The sequence below is a fragment of the Hypanus sabinus genome, chromosome 9 (assembly GCF_030144855.1).
Source record: "Hypanus sabinus isolate sHypSab1 chromosome 9, sHypSab1.hap1, whole genome shotgun sequence".
NCBI lineage: Eukaryota > Metazoa > Chordata > Chondrichthyes > Myliobatiformes > Dasyatidae > Hypanus > Hypanus sabinus.
Window position 1 is genome coordinate 152,646,798 of NC_082714.1, and position 17,215 is coordinate 152,664,012.

Here is a 17,215-nt window from a genome sequence, read left to right on the forward strand (position 1 = left end):
GGGAGCTTCTATTCTGCTTTTATCAGACTCTTTAACAGACTTCTCTCGTGTAAGAAATGAGCTTTTGACCTACAGTCTACCTTATCATGGCCCTTGCACTTCATTGTCTACCTGCACCCCTACTCCACAACCGTAACATTCTGTTTTCCTTTTGGCTACCTTAAAGGGTTAATTAGAATCAAAATCAGAATCAGGGTCATTTAATAGCACCGGCATATGTCATAAAATTTGGTAACTTAGCGGCAGCAGTACAATGCAATACATGATAAATATAGAAAAAAAAACTAAATCAATTACAATAAGCACATGTATGTATATTAAATAGTTAAATTAAAAGTAGTACAAAAACAGAAATAATAAATTCATGAAATTTATTGCTATGCGGCATCAGTATGCTGCAATACATAATAATAAACAATTGTGAATTATAGTATATATAAAACAGTTAAATAAGTAGTGCAAATTAAATAGTGAGGTGGTGTTCATGGGTTCAGTGTCCATTCAGAAATCTGATGACAGAGGGGAAGAAACTATTTCTAAATCCTAAACCATTGAGTATGTGCCTTCAGGTTCCTGTATCTCCTCCCTGATTGTTGCAATGAGAAGAGGGCATGTCCAATGAGGAGTGATGGCTCTGAGGCTGTACTCGCAGGAGTTTAGAACAATGTGTTGGGGGGGAGATGGGTATGGAGTTTCTTTGGAGTATTGAAAGGATTAGACAGAGTGGACATGGAATGGAGAGGATGTTTCCAATATTGAGGGAGTTCAGGACCAGAGGGCACAGCCTCAGAATTGAAGGGATTCTAAAGAATATCTTTGGAACAAATTTGAGGAGGAAGTTGAAAGGAAGGGAGGTTACAGATAATGACAGGAACTGTAAAGTTATAATTTTAGTGTGGGTGATGAATGAGTGGGAGGTGCAATAAAAGAGGCAAGAGCCAGAGGTTGTCTTTGACCTATTAGGAATGCTTGCAATATTGAGTAAGTTTGTCAAAACTTGCAAAACTAGAAGTGTTCCGGCAGGCCCAGCAATGGACACTGAAGCAGGTATTGAAAGCAGAGATCATACATGACTTGGAAAGGAGACGTCAATGGTTTTGCTGAAAGTAGAATCCAGGACAGTGACAAGTGTCACAGTAGCATAACAGTTAACGTGACGCTGTCAGCTCAGGGCATTTGGATTTCAGGGTTCAATCCCAGCATCGTCTGTAAAGAGTCAATACCTTCTCCCAGTGACTGTGTGGGGTTCCTCTGCATGCTCTGATTTCCTCCCACAGTCCAAAGATGTACTCGCTAGCAGATTAATTGGTCATTATAAATTGTCTGTGATTAGGCTAGTGTTAACCTTTTGCTGGGCAGTGCAGCTCATTGGGCCAAAAGGGCCTGTCCACACTGTATCTCTCATTAAAATAAAATTTTAAAAAATGAAATGAAATAAATATATAAAGCACTGGTGTGACTGAGCAAATCAACAACTGGATTTCAGGGCTTATTCTGCCAAACGTTTGAAAGTAGGTATTATTGTAACCATGTAGGAGTAAACAAGTATTTACCATGAGTCATACCTCACCAAAAGAGAGATTTTTTTTTTGTTAAATGTCATTCTTTTGACTCTCTGGATATTTTGTACAGCTTGCCAGGACTTTAGTAAAAAGTAGATTAGTGTTGCCTTGCTCCTGTACGCCACATGTTCATGTGGATTAGGGTTACATCATTGCCCTTTCCCCACAATCATTCTACTTGAAGTAAGCTATTTGTCTACGCAACTCGCCACAGCGGGGCCCAGTCCTGTACCAAAACAGAAATCAAGCATGAATCGGAATCAGAAACAGAATCAAGACAATACAATACATATCTATTTATTTATTGATTGAGATACAGCACAGAATAGGCCTTTCTGGCCCTTTGAACCGCATCACCAATTAATCCCCCGATTTAACATAGAACATAGAATAGTACAGCACAGTACAGTGCCTTTAGCCCACAATGTTGTGCTGATCCTTAAACCCTGCCACCCATATAACCTGCTACCTTAAATTCCTCCATATACCTGTCTAGTAGTCTCTTAAATTTCGCTAGTGTATCTGCCTCCACCACTGACTCAGGCAGTGCATTCCACGCACCAACCACTCTGAGTGAAAAACCTTCCTCTAATATCCCCTTTGAAATTCCCACCCCTTACCTTAAAGCCATGTCCTCTTGTACTGAGCAGTGGTGCCCTGGGGAAGAGGTGCTGGCTGTCCACTCTATCTATTCCTCTTAATATCTTGTATACCTCTATCAAGTCTCCTCTCATCCTCCTTCTCTCCAAAGAGTAAAGCCCTAGCTCCCTTAATCTCTGATCATAATCCATACTCTCTAAACCAGGCAGCATCCTGGTAAATCTCCTCTGTACCCTTTCCAATGCTTCCACATCCTTCCTATAGTGAAGTGACCAGAACTGGACACAGTACTGGAAGTGTGGCCTAACCAGAGTTTTATAGAGCTGCATCATTACATTGCGACTCTTAAACTCCAACCCTTGACTTATGAAAGCTAACACCTCATAAGCTTTCTTAAGTACCCTATCTACCTGTGAGACAACTTTCAAGGATTTGTGGACATGTACCCCCCAGATCCCTCTTCTACTCCACACTACCATGTATCCTGCCAGTTACTTTGTACTCTGCCTTGGAGTTTGTCCTTCCAAAGTGTACCACTTCACACTTCTCTGGGTTGAACTCCATCTGCCACTTCTCAACCCACTTCTGCATGTCTCTCTGCAATCTTCGACAATCCTATACACTATCTATAACATTACCAACCTTTGTGTCGTCAGCAAACTTGTCAACCCACCCTTCTAACCTCACATCCAGGTTGTTCATAAAAATCACAAAAAGTAGAGGTCCCAGAACCGATCCTTGTGGGACACCACTAGTCACAACCCTCCAATCCGAATGTACTCTCTACACCATGACCCTCTGCTTTCTGCAGGCAAGCCAATTCTGAATTCACTTGGCCAAACTTCCCTGGATCCTATGCCTTCTGACTTTCTGAATAAGCCTACCATGTGGTACCTTGTCAAATACCTTACTAAAATCCATGTAGGTCACATCCATTGCACTACCCTCATCTATATGCTTGGTCACCTCCTCAAAGAACTCTATCAGGCTTGTTAGGCATGATCTGCCCTTCATAAAGCCATGCTGACTGTCCCTGATCAGACCATGATTCTCTAAATGCCCACAGATCCTACCTCTAAGAACTTTTTCCAACAGCTTTCCCACCACAGACGTAAGGCTCACTGGTCTATAATTACCCGGCCTATCCCTACTACCCTTTTTGAACAAGGGGACAACATTCACCTCCCTCCAATCCTCCGGTGCTATTCCCCTGGACAACAAGTACATAAAGATCCTAGCCAGAGGCTCAGCAATCTCTTCCCTTGCCTCGTGGAGCAACCTGAGGGATATTCCATCAGGCCCCGGGTACTTATCCGTCCTAATGTATTTTAACAATTCCAACGCCTCCTCTCCCTTAATATCAACATGCTTCAGAACACCAAACTCACTCATATTGTTCTCACCGTCATCAAGTTCCCTCTCATTGGTAAATACCGAAGAGAAATATTCATTGAGGACCTCTCTCACTTCCACAGCCTCCTGGCACATCTTCCCACCTTTATCTTTAATCAGTCCTACCTTCACTCCTGCCATCCTTTTGTTCTTCACATAATTGAAGAATGCCTTGGGGAATTCCTTTACCCTACTCGCCAAGGCCTTCTCATGCCCCCTTCTTGCTCTTCTCAGCCCCTTCTTAAGCTCCTTTCTTGCTGCCCTATATTCCTCAATAGACTCATCTGATCCTTGCTTCCTAAACCTCATGTATGCTGCCTTCTTCCATCTGACCAAATTCTCCACTTCACTTGTCACCCATGGGTCCTTCACCCCACCATTCTTTATGTTCCTTACCGGGACAAACTTATCTCTAACATCCTGCAAGAAATCCCTAAACACCGACCACATGTCCATAGTACATTTCTCTGCAAAAACATTATCCCAGTTCACACCCGCAAATTCTAGCCTTATGGCCTCATAATTTGCCCTTCCCCAATTCAAAATTTTCCTGTCCTCTCTGATTCTATCCTTTTCCATGATAATGCTAAAGGCCAGGGAGCGGTGGTCACCCACTGAGAGATCTGTGACCTGACCCGGTTCGTTACCTAACACTAGATCTAGTATGGCATTCCCCCTAGTCGGCCTGTCAACATACTGTGACAGGAATCCGTCCTGGACACACTTAACAAACTCTGCCCTGTCTAAACCATTGGAATTAATCAGGTGCCAATCAATATTAGGGAAGTTAGAGTCACCCATGATAACAACCCTGCTATATTTGCACCTTTCCAAAATCTGCCTCCCAATCTGCTCCTCGGTATCTCTCTGCTGCTACCAGGGAGCCTATAGAACACCCGCAGTAGAGTAACTGCTCCCTTCCTGTTCCTGACTTCCACCCATACTGACTCAAAAGAGGATCCTGCTACATTACCCATCCTTTCTGTAGCTGTAATAGTATCTGAGTCTACTGACAGGACAATTTAAAAGTCCAACCAAAAAAGTCCTACCAAAAGTCTTTAGACTGTGGGAGGAAACCTGAACACCCGGAGGAAACCCATGCAGTCACAGGGAGAAAGATATTGAATGCAATTCATTGGCACTGTAAAGTGCTGTGTTAACCACTATGCTAGCATGCCTCCAATACATAATAATAGAGAAAAAAGCATGATTTTCAGTAAGCATATATATATATAAAATAGTTAAATTAATTAAGTAGTGCAAAAATAGAAATAAAAAAGTAGTGAGCTCGTGTTCATGGGTTCAATGACCATTCAGAAATTGGATGGTAGAGGGAAGAAGCTGTTCCAGAATCGTTAAGAAGGAAGTCTAATTTATCCACATCCTAACTTATCCTCTGAAATGATAACACAGAGGAATTTACAGTTGCTGACCATTTCCACCTTAGATCCTCCAATGAGGATGGGCTCACGGACCTCCAGTTTCCTTGCAATGGTGAGCACGTTTCTAAACACCTTATCCGTCTCTCGTCAACATTCTTCAGATTTACTATAAAATTTTAAGGACAATGATGAATTACAACACTATTGTACTTCTCATGAAGGAAATTACAATAGCTGTATGTTCAGAATCTAAAAGTTCAAAATAAATTTATTATCAAAGTTAGTATGTTACTATGTTCTACCTTGAGATTTTTCTTCGTGCAGGCATTTACAGATTTAAAAAAATGCATTGGAATTACAAAAACATCCATATATAAAGAAAGACTGACAAACAACCAATCTGAAAAGGAAGACAAACAATGCAAGTTTTAAAATATTGTAAACATAAGCTGTAAATAGTCCTTAAGAGTGAATCTGTAAGTCATAGATTCAATTCAGAGTGGTGGGTGATTGAAGATATCCATGCCAGTTCAAGACCCTAAGAGTTGTAGAGTGATAATTGTCCCTGAACCTGATTATATCTAAGTTTGACTAAAATATGTGAAGGAAGTTCTTCTCAGTGAGGGCACACTCAGCTTAAAAGAAGGTGTTGATCAAAATCCAAAATAAATTTATTATCAAAGTACAAATATGTCTCCAAATATAAAACAGAGATTCATTTTCTTGCAGGCGTACACAGTAAATCCAAAAAACAATATAGGATTAACGAAAGGCTGCACTAACAAACAACCAATGTGCAAAAGACAACAAGTTGTGCAAATACAAAGGAGGAAAAAAACAATAAGAATATTAATAAATAAATAAGCAAGAAATATCAAGAATATGAGATGAAGAATCCTTGAACTGAGCCTATAGGTTCTGGGAACAACACACACAAAATGCTGGTGGAACACAGCAGGCCAGGCAGCATCTATAAGGAGAAGCACTGTTAACGTTTCAGGCCAAGACCCTTCATTGAAACCCTTCCTGACGAAGGGTCTCGGCCCAAAACGTCAACAGCACTTCTCCTTATAGATGCTGCCTAGCCTGCTGTGTTCCACCAGCAATTTGTGTGTGTTGTTTGAATTTCCAGCATCTGCAGATTTCCTTGTGTTGGTTCTGGGAACAGTTCAGTGATAGGGCAAGTGAAGTTCAGTGAAGTTATTCCCTCTTGTTCAGGATCCTGATGATTGAGGGGTAATAACTGCTCCTGAATCTGGTGGTGTGAGTCCCAAGGCTCCTGTATCTTCTTCCTGATGGCAGAAGAGAGAAGAAAGCGTGACCTGAGTGGAGGGGGTCCCCGATGATGGATGCTACTTTCCTGCAACAACGCTCCATGTGGTGGGGAGTGTTTTGCCCATGATGGACTGGGCTGTATCCACTATCTTTTGTAGTATTTTCCATTCAAAGGATGGAAAGTGCTTCATACTAGGCTGTGATCCATCCAAAATACTCTCCATCACACATCTACAGAAGTTTGTCAAAGTAATAGATATCATGTCGAATCTTCACAAACTTCTAAGGAAGTAGAGGTGCTTTCTTTGTAATAGCATCTATGTTCTGGGCCCAGGACAGGTCCTCTGAGTTCTGAGATATTTATCAGGAGTGCTGCCTACACAGGGTTCTTAGCATTGTCTATGATCCTTCCTATCTGTCCAACAATCTCTTTGAACCTCTACCAACAGGCAGGAGATACCATACCATTAGGACAAGAAATGTGAGGAAGGAAAATAGCTTCTTCCCTCAGGCCACGAGATTACTGAATTTCTTGCCACCACCCAGGTCTCTTCACGTATGAAGTGCCATTTGTGTTAAACTGTTTACTTTTTAATCTGTGTCATAAATGGTCCTTTATTATTTGTTAATTTATTTGTGGTAATAACAACATGTGTTGTGTGTAAGTTATATGTACTGTAATGTGCACCTTGGCCCAGAGAAACATTGTTTTATTTGACGGTATACATGTATATAGTTGAATGACAATAAGCTTGAACTTGACTTGACTTGACTGGATTTTCATTGAGGCAGAGAGAAATTAAAATCAGGTGAGGAATGTGGACAAAGGTTTCGGCTCGATATTACCAACTTCACATCATTACACAAGCTCCAAATTAGCTCCATTTGCTTTGTACAGCCTGACTTCACTACCCTCCTTCCCGATGATCATTAAAACACACAGTTTCCTTCATTCATTACATTTCACTGTCTCCAATGCTGCAAATTCATTTATCTACTCCTCACTAACAATGGCGATTAAGGCCTGAAGTGAAAGGAAAATCATCGGTAATGCGAGTGCCTTGATTGCTATAGAATTACTTAAAGGGGCTGAACTTGTCCTTTTGGGGCTCCCTATTACAAATCAGACTACAAAGATAGAGCTGACAGCCTTTAGTGATATCTTTATTTGTTTTAAGTAACTCCGATTAACACTGAATGCTGCTAGAGTCAGTGATGTGGAGGAGTTACTGAGCTTGCCAGCGCAAAGGAGCTGAATTAGCACACACATTCAAAATGACAAGCATGCTGCAGTGGCCGAGGTTAATGACTGCATCTCGTGATGTTAGTTAGCTCCCTCACACAGTCAGCCTTAGTAACCCCTTGCATTCCACTTCATTGTCTTAACCTCTGTGTAAAGTGCAGTTGGGAGCAGCTGTCACCAGTAAAAAGAGACTTACTAAAATATGTAGAAGGCTTTATTTGGCTGGTAATGTCTTAATTGGCTTATCTTATTCACCCAAAACAGTTTTTCAGCAACAGCTCGCAGACCTGTGACCTCTTCGTCTCAGGCCAAGGGCAGCATGGAGCATGGGAAAAGCAACTTCAAGTCAAAGGCTATCCTGCTGTAAGAAAATAGCTCCATTCCATCAAAATTAGGGCACATCCAAGCAAAGAGCACTGTTCTATCAAAGGGACAAGCAATAGAGGCAACATGGTAGTGTAGTGGATAGCACAATGAATTATGGTAAAGCAGCCTGGGTTCAATTTCCACCACAGCTTGTAAGGAGCTTGTATGTTCTCCCCGTGACGTAACGGTTGGTAGGTTAATTGGTCATTTTAAATCGTCCCGTGATTGGGCTAGGATTAAATCGAGGATTGCTGGGCAGCAGGGCTTGAAGGGCTGGAATGGCTTACTCCTCACTGTATCTCAATAAACATTAAATATCAAATATTGCAAGTAGAGGACAATCAGTAGGCTTGGCATCAAAGTTAAGGGCCATAGATTAAAATAGGTATCAGGGGCATACTTAAAAAGCTCGCTAAGTAACTGGAGCCAGAAAGTAATCGCAAGAGTTTGCATTTAGGACTGGAGGGATATCTACCCAGTGGCCAGTAAAAAAGACTACTTTTTTTTCTTAGCTCATCACAATCTCCGCCTGGGTATATGAGGACATCGTCAAGAGGTGGTGCCTCAAGAAGGTGGTTAATCCATCTGAGACATGCCCTGTTCGCATTACTACTGTCACAGAGGAGGCACAGAAGCCTGAAAACCCATACTCACCATTTCAGAAATAGCTTCTGCCCCTCCATCATCAGATTTCTGAACGGACCATGAACCTATGAACACTAATTCTTACTTCCTTCTTTCGCACTTGTTTCTTATTTCTGAAATTTATAATTGTTTTATGCCTTTGCACTGTAATGCTGCCACAAAACAACGAATTTCACTTCCTATAAGTCAGTAATAATATTTCCATGTTACGGTACACTCTCAACCACACTAGCCTCTGGGGTTTTGACGCTATGATGCTCCAGTGTATGGATAACTGGTATGGTCGTTTTAAAGATTCTGGCCCACTTCACTAATTGGTGGCCATGCTTTGGCACCAAGATTTGGATATTTAAAGAGCACCTGAATTCAGGTTCGCTCAATCGTGAGCTCAACTTTGGTTCAGTCTGCAGGTTCTCACTTAGTATCAAGTCCAGAACCCTGTTCTTGTCTCAGCCTCGATTCTAGTTTTGTTTACTCTAGTACCTGGGTCCTTACCATCCTCGCAAAGGACTCTCATCATAATCTCATTTTGTGGCAATTGATACAAAACTTGGAGGTGCAGTGATCAGTGAAGAGATTTTACAGATATGGATAGGATGGTGGAATGGGTAGGTTGATGGCAGATAAAATTTAATCTGGAGAAAAATGAAGTGTTACCATTTGAAAAGAAGAAAGAGAAGAGACAATATATATTTGAGGGCACAATTCTAAGAGGCACAGGAACAGAAAGATCCGGGTTATACATGAAGAGTTCATTACAAGTATCGGGATGGGTTGAGAAAATAATTAGAAAAGCGCACAGGGTCTTAGGATAGATAGAGGCACAGAGTACAAAAAGCAAGGCAGTGGTGCTCATCTTTATTAAACACCAATTCAGTTGTAAATGGAGCATTGTGTCCTGTTCTGGATGCAGCCTTTAGGAAATCTGTGATGGTTTTATGGAAGAGATTTATCAGAATGATTCCAGAAATGAGGAATAATGGAGGGATTTTCCTGCTATACAAATTGCAATGCATTTAAATAATTTACTTATCACAGTTGGTTTTGCTTATTTCACGCATAACAAAAGTTTTATAACACACTTATTCTTCAATAGCCGAGCCACAAGGTGATTTTTCTTTTAGACATAAGCTTTGGGGAATAAATCACTGGGGAGGTAAATGATGAAACAAACCCAGATATTTTCAATTCACAGTGGAGACTTGACATATACCTGTGCTTACTGCCAGATCTTCAGTTTCAGTGAATTGTTCTGTCTGTCGTACACCTAGGGCATGCTCTCTTCTCATTGCTGTCATCAGGAAGATGGTACAAGAGCCTCAGGACTCACACCAACCCTCAACCATCTGACTCTGAAACCAAAGGGGATGATTCACTCAACTTCTCTTGCCCATCATTGAGATGTTCCCACAACCTATGGACCCACTTTCAGGGACTCTTCATCTCATGTTCTTAATATTTATTGCTTAATTATTTATTGTTATTATTTCTTCTTTTTGTATTTTCACAGTTTATTGTCTGTTTAAATGTCCAAATTGGTATGGCCTTTCCAGCACGGTTATTATTCTATTATGGATTTATTCAGTAGGTCCACAAGAAAATAAATCTCATAGTTGTATATGGTGACATATATGTACTTTGATAATAAATTTACTTAGAACCTCAAACTTTCTCAGCCTTTCTTCAGTGGTTAGTGTTCCCACCGCTGGCTCACCTCATGGGTTTAAATTCTCACTTTATCACAGCCAGGATGAAAGTACTGTATAATAGACAGGGACTTTAAACCGAGGTCCTGTTTGTCTTCTTCGCCATCAGTCATCTGGTGCTATTTTGATGAAGAGTAGAGGCATCTTCCCCAGATCCTGGCCAGTTTTAATCCCTCCTTTATTGTCATCCCAATAGATCATGAGGTCTTTTATCTCACTGTTGTTTATTTGAGTTTGCCATGTGGAAATATGCAACTATGATTCACCATATTTCACTTCAAAAAATTCCCTTCAGAAACAATTGAAATTCTTTTGAAAATTGCCAAAGAAGTCTTGAAAGTGTATTCCATTGACTCACAGAATGGAAACAGAATTCCTACATTCCATCAGCTCTTTGCTAACAATGTCTTACTGCTCTGAATTTTTTTCATTTTGGTTCATGCTTTATGTTTGGATCCTTAAGTTGGGGATTAATCAGAGGACAGGCTGAACAGCTCTTATCTGAAATGTTTTGATGCCAAATGTGCTTCAGATTTTGGAATTTTTAATGAGATAGCTTGGAATCACCATCACTTCCGACTCTGAATTTATGTGCTACTGGTAAGCAGTCTTTGTCTTACACTTGTTCATCACTCATATGTACTTAATAGTAAAAACTATTACATGCCATTACTATAATGGCAGTATAATGTATGCAGGACAACAAAAGCAGCACAACAGTATCAGGAGAAAACCTGAATCAGCTGTTGAGCAACAACAAACAGCGCCAGGTTTTCAGTCTCCTCCTATGATGGCATGTTTTGATTAAAAGGTTACAGTACAACTGTATTTGTATTTTACATTTTTTTAGGTTTTATGTAAAATATAAAAACACTCAATATTGTACACTTGTTCTAGTGTTAGATTTCCATCAATGACGATCTTGGAAAACTCATCAATGAATTTCTCTGCTGATTCATGATTAGCAGACACTATAAACATTTAATCTGCGCTTTTCTTAAATTTCTGCAGCCACCCTGCTGAATATTCACAATTACCTTCAGTTTTCAGTTTGTAGTGATAGATCTTTGCTTGTTTCATGATCAGCATACCATTAAGCAGTTTATTTTCACCCCAGCACAAATGAATCCATTCTTCAATACACATTCGAGATCTTCACTTTTCACTTCATGCAGTATTTTTCTATTTTTCATTAACTTCTGTTCATTTCATATGTGAAACAACTTCTCAGAACAGTCTGTGGTGCATAGAAACCTTCCCAGTGCCAAGTGAGATTTTACATTTCTGCTGTGATAATCATGGGACAATTTATAATGACCAATTAACCACAAACCGATACACCTTTGGACTATGAGAGGAAACCAGAGCAACCGGAGGAAATCCGCTTGGTCATATGAACAATGTACAAACTCCTTACAGTGTGCGCTGGGATTGAACTCCGAAATCTGAATGCCCTGATCTATAGTTAAGAAAATATGAAATTGAGCAGGAGTAGGCCACCTGCCCCATCGAGCCTACTCCACCATTCAGTAAGAACATGGCTGATCTGGCCATGGACTCATCTCCACCTACCTGCCTTTTCCCCATAACCTTTAATTTCTCAACTATGCAAAAATCTATCCAACTGTATCTTAAATATATTTTCTGAGGTAACCTCCACTTCTTCATTGAGCAGAGAATTCCACAGATTCAGCACTCTCTGGGAAAAGCAGTTCCTCCTCATCTCCATCCTAAATCTACTCCCCCGAATCTTGAGGCTATGTCCCCTAGTTCTAGTTTCACCTACCAGTAGAAACAACTTTCCTGCCTTTATCTTATCTATTCCTTTCATAATTTTCTATGTTTCTATAGGATCTCTTCTCATTCTTCTGAATTCCAGTGAGTTCTGTCCCAGGCAATTCAATTTCACCAAATAGTTTAACTCTCTCATCTCTGGAATCAACCTGGTGAACTTCTTCTGCACCACCTCCGAAGCCAGAATACCCTTCCTGAAGTAAGGAGACCAGAACTGCACACAGTACTCCAGGTGTGGCCTCACCAGTACCCTGTACAGCTGCAGCATAACCTCCCTGCTCTTAAATTCAATCCCTCTAGCAATGAAGGCCAACATTCTGATAGCCTGCTGCACCTGAAAACCAACCCGTTTGCAATTCATGCACAAACACTCCCAAGTCCTTCTGTACATCAGTATGCTTCAATTTTTTATATTTAAATAAAAATCTGCTCTTTCATTTTTCCTTCCAAAGTGGATGACCTCGCATTTACCAACATTGTACTCCATCTGCCAGACTTTTGCCCACTCACTTAACCTATCTATGTCTCCCTGCAGACTCTCCGTATCCTCTACAATTTGCTTTTCCACTCAATTTATTGTCATCAGGAAACCTAGATACACTACATTCGGTCTCCTCTTCCAGATCATTAATGTATATCGTGAACAGTTGTGGGCCCAGCACCAACCCCTGTGGCATAGCACTCACCACTGATTGCCAACAAAGTAATCCCCATGTATCTCAACTCTCTGCTTTCTATTGGTTAACCAATCCTCTATCCATGTTAATACATCACCCCCAACTCCTTACTTTATGGATAAATCTTTTATTATGTGGCACCTTATTGAACGCCTTCTGGAAATACAAGCAATTAATCCATCGGTTCCCCTCTATCCATTGCTCTCATTATACCCTCCATGATGGATCCATCTTGCTATTTCTTCTTTAAGCATTTTCCCAACTGCAGATGTTAAAATAACTAGCCTGTAGTTACCTGCCGTCTGCCTACAGTCCTTTTTGAACAGTGGCATGACATTCACCTTCTTCCAATCTGCCAGGACCTGTCCAGTCCATAGAATTTTGGTAAATTATCACCAAAGCCTCGATTATAACCTCTGCCATTTCTTTCAGTATCCTGGAATGCTTTCCATCAGGACCAGGGGACTTGTCTATTTTCAGGCCCACAAGTTTGCTCAGCGCTACCTCTTTAGTGACAGCTATTGTATCGAGGTCCAAACTCCCATCGCATTCATATTATCTCTCTGCAGCATGTTAGATGTGTCCTGCACCATAAAGACCAGCACAAGATAGTCATTCAAAGCCTTAGCTATTTCCTCATTACCCGATATCAATTACACTCTCTCATCGTCAAAGGGATCTACATTCACTTTAGCCACCCCTTTCCGCTTTATATAATTATAAAAATGTTTACTAGCTGTAATAGTGTCGCACTAACTGTTCTGTAACTGTGATGCCTATCACTGTCCTGGTTTCTACTTTCAGCAACACCATTGACATCCCCTTTCCAGGACATGTTCCCTTCTATGGTCTCTGCTTTCATTGCCTGCTTCCATGTCCATTGCTGGGCTTGCGAGAGCACTTCTAGCTGTGAAAGTTTTGATAAACTCACTTAATATTGCTCAAAAATATGTTGGATTTTGGATTTCCAGATAAGGGTACACAACCTGTACAATGGTCATATCGACACTCGTCTTTGTCCTTGACTTTCCTTAAAATATCTCCATCATAGATTCAGACAACGTCAAAACAGGCTCTTTTGTCCAACTGATCCAGGCCAGCCAAGATACCCATCTTAGCTTGTCCCACTTGCCCACACTTTCCACATGCCCCTCTAAAGCTTTCCTTTCCAGGTACCTGTCCAACTGTCTTTCAAATGTTGTTAATATCCCTGCCCCAGCCACTTCCTCCAGCAGTTCATTTACCAACCACCCTCTAAATGAAAATAATTGCTCCTCAGATTCAAATAACTCTCTCCCCTCTCTCCATAAACCAATAGCATTCTAATTCTTGATACCCCAGCCCTGGATAGTATGTATTTTCGTTGTCTATGCCCTCTTGACAGTAGCACAATGGTTACCACAATGCTTTAGAGTACAGGTAGCTCTGGTTCAATTCCTGCTGTTGTTGAGTGAGTAATCTAGAATTAAATAAACATGAGAAATTCTGTAGATACTGGAAATCCAAAGCAACACACACAAAACACTGGAGGAACTCAGCAGGTCCTGCAGCATCCATGGAAATGAATAAACAGTTGAGTGTTTGGGTTGAGAAACTTTTCTCTTGTGATTTTGCTGAACTGAATGACAATGTAGAGCCCATGGGTCTTAAGCCTTGCAGAAGCTGAGGTTGATCAAACTGTCCTAACCCAAGGATATTTACACAAAAGGAGTTCTCTTGGCCCATCAGGTGCATATTAGCCCCCATCAGATTCATTTCCCCAAGGCCAAGTAGTTATTTACTATTCTATATCTTTCCTTTTGTCCTCTGTATGGTGAACATTCTGAATGGTTGCACCGCACTCTCGTATGGAACTTCCAAAGCACAAGAGCAAGAGGCTGTTAGCTCAGCCAGCTTTATCATGGGCATAACCTTCCTTTTGTCGAGGGCATCTTCAGGAGGTGATGCCTCAAGAAGGTGGCATCCATTATTAATGATTCTCACCATCCAGGACACGCCTTCCATCAGGGAGGTGGTTCAGGAACCTGAAGACCTATTCTCAAGATTTCAGGAATAGCTACTTCCCCTCCGCCATCAGATTTCTTAACGGTCTAGGAACTAATGAAAACTAAGTCATTATTACTTTATTTTTGCGATATTTCTGTACTTTATAGACTTTTATTTGTCATATACTACTACCACAAAACAACAAATTTCTTGTCACATGTCAGAATCAGGTTTAATTCACTGGTATCTGTCATTAAATTTGTTAACTTCATGTCAGCAATACAAAGCGATTCATGAGAAATAAATATAGAGGAAAAATACTAAATTACAGTAAGTATACATATGTCTACATAAGTATACATATGGAAAGTGGCCAGTGAGCGAGTGGGCCAGTGAAGGAGTGGAGATTTGAGGCTTTGACTCAGAGATTCTGGCAGTTTTGGCAGTTGGATTGTGTAATCAAGTCAATCAAGATTTGAATAGCTCAGCAGAAAACTGTTGATTAGACAATCAAGATTTGAATAGTTCAGACTCAGCAGAAAGCAGCTGATTGGGCAATCGAGGTCAGGTGACCAAGCAGTTTGAAAAGCTCAAACAAATAAATAGAGAGTTACCTCAGACGGAGCGGCCTGTGGAAAGTGGCCAGTGAAGGAATGGAGATTTGAGGCTTTGACGAGAAGAGGCTGAGGATGAGCTTCACTCCAAGTGAGGTAAGGCCGGGTAAGTTCCTTTCAAAGGAGAAAGTTTCAAAAGTTGAGGCAAGTATTGGGTAGGTCATGGCAGCTGAGATTGGCCCTGTGGTTTGTACATCCTGCAGCATGTGGGAAATCAGGGATACTTCCAGTGTCCCTGACGACTATGTGTGCAGGAAGTGTGTCCAACTGCAGCTTCTGGCAGACCACATTCAGTGTCTGGAGCTGTGATTGAATTCATACTGGGGCATCTGCGATGCTGAGAAAGTCGTGAATAGCGCATTCAGTGAGTTGGCCGCACCGCAGGTAAAGGCTACACAGACAGAAAGGGAAGGGGTGGCCACTAGACAGTGTAGCAGTAGGCAGGTAGTGCAGGAGTCCCCTGAGGTCATCTCCCTCCTAAACAGATATTATTGGGGGAGATGTCTCATCAGGGGAAGGCAGCAGCAACCAAGTTCATTGCACCATGGGTGGCTCTGTGGCACAGGAGGAAAGGAAAAGGAGTGGGAGAGCTGTAGTGATAGGGGATTCGATTGTAAGGGGAATAGAGGTGTTTCTGTGGCCGCAAACAAGACTCCAGGATGGTATGTTGCCTCCCTGGTGCAAGGGTCAAGGATGTCTCTGAGCGGCTGCAGGACATTCTGGAGTGGGAGGGTGAACAGCCAGTGGCCATGCTGCACATAGGTACCAACGATATAGGTAAAAAAAGAGATGTGGTCCTGCAAGGTGAATTTAGGGAGTTAGGAGATAAACTAAAAAGTAGGACCACAAAGGTAATAATCTCTGGATTACTACCAGTGCCACGTGCTAGTCAGAGTAGAAATAGGGGGATATTTCAGATGAATACTTGGCTTGAAAAATGGTGCAAGGGGGAGGGATTCAAATTTCTGGGGCATTGGAACCAGTTCTGGGGGAGGTGGGACCGATATAAACAGGACAGTCTGTACCTGGGCTGGACTGGAACCAATGTCCTAGGGGGAGCATTTGCTACTGCTGTTCAGATGGCTTTAAACTAATGTGGCAGGGGGATGGGAACAAGTGCAGAGAGACAGAGGGGTGTAAAATGAGGGTAGAAGCAAAAAGTGGTAAGGTGAAAAGTAAAAGTGGCAGGCAGGCAAATCCAGGGCAAAAAGCAAAAAGAGCCACTTTTCAACATAATTGTATAAGGGCTAAGAGTGTTGTAAAAACAAGCCTGAAGGCTTTGTGTGTCAATGTGAGGAGCATTCGTAACAAGGTGGATGAATTGAATGTGCAGATAGTTATTAACGAATATGATATAGTTGGGGTCACAGAGACATGGCTCCAGGGTGACCAAGGATGGGAGCTCAACATCCAGGGATATTCAATATTCAGGAGGGATAGACAGGAAAGAAAAGGAGGTGGGGTAGCATTGCTGGTTAGAGAGGAGATTAACACAATAGTAAGGAAGGACATTAGCCTGGAGGATGTGGAATCGATATGGGTAGAGCTGCATAACATGCTGGTGGGAGTTGTGTACAGGCCACCTAACAGTAGTAGTGAGATTGGGGATGGCATTAAACAGGAAATTAGAAATGCGTACAATAAAGGAACAGTAGTTATAATGGGTGACTTCAATCTACATATAGTTTGGGTGAACCAAATTGGAAGAGGATTTCTTGGAATGTATGCGGGATGGTTTTCTGAACCAACACGTCGAGGAACCAACTAGAGAGCAGGCCATTCTAGATTGGGTATTGAGCATTGAGGAAGGGTTGAGGAAGGGTTAGTTAGCAATCTTGTCATGCGAGGCCCCTTGGGTAAGAGTGACCATAATATGGTAGAATTCTTCATTAAGATGGGGAGTGGCATAGTTAACTCAGAAACAAAGGTTCTGAACTTAAAGAAGGGTAACTTTGAAGTTATGAGATGTGAAT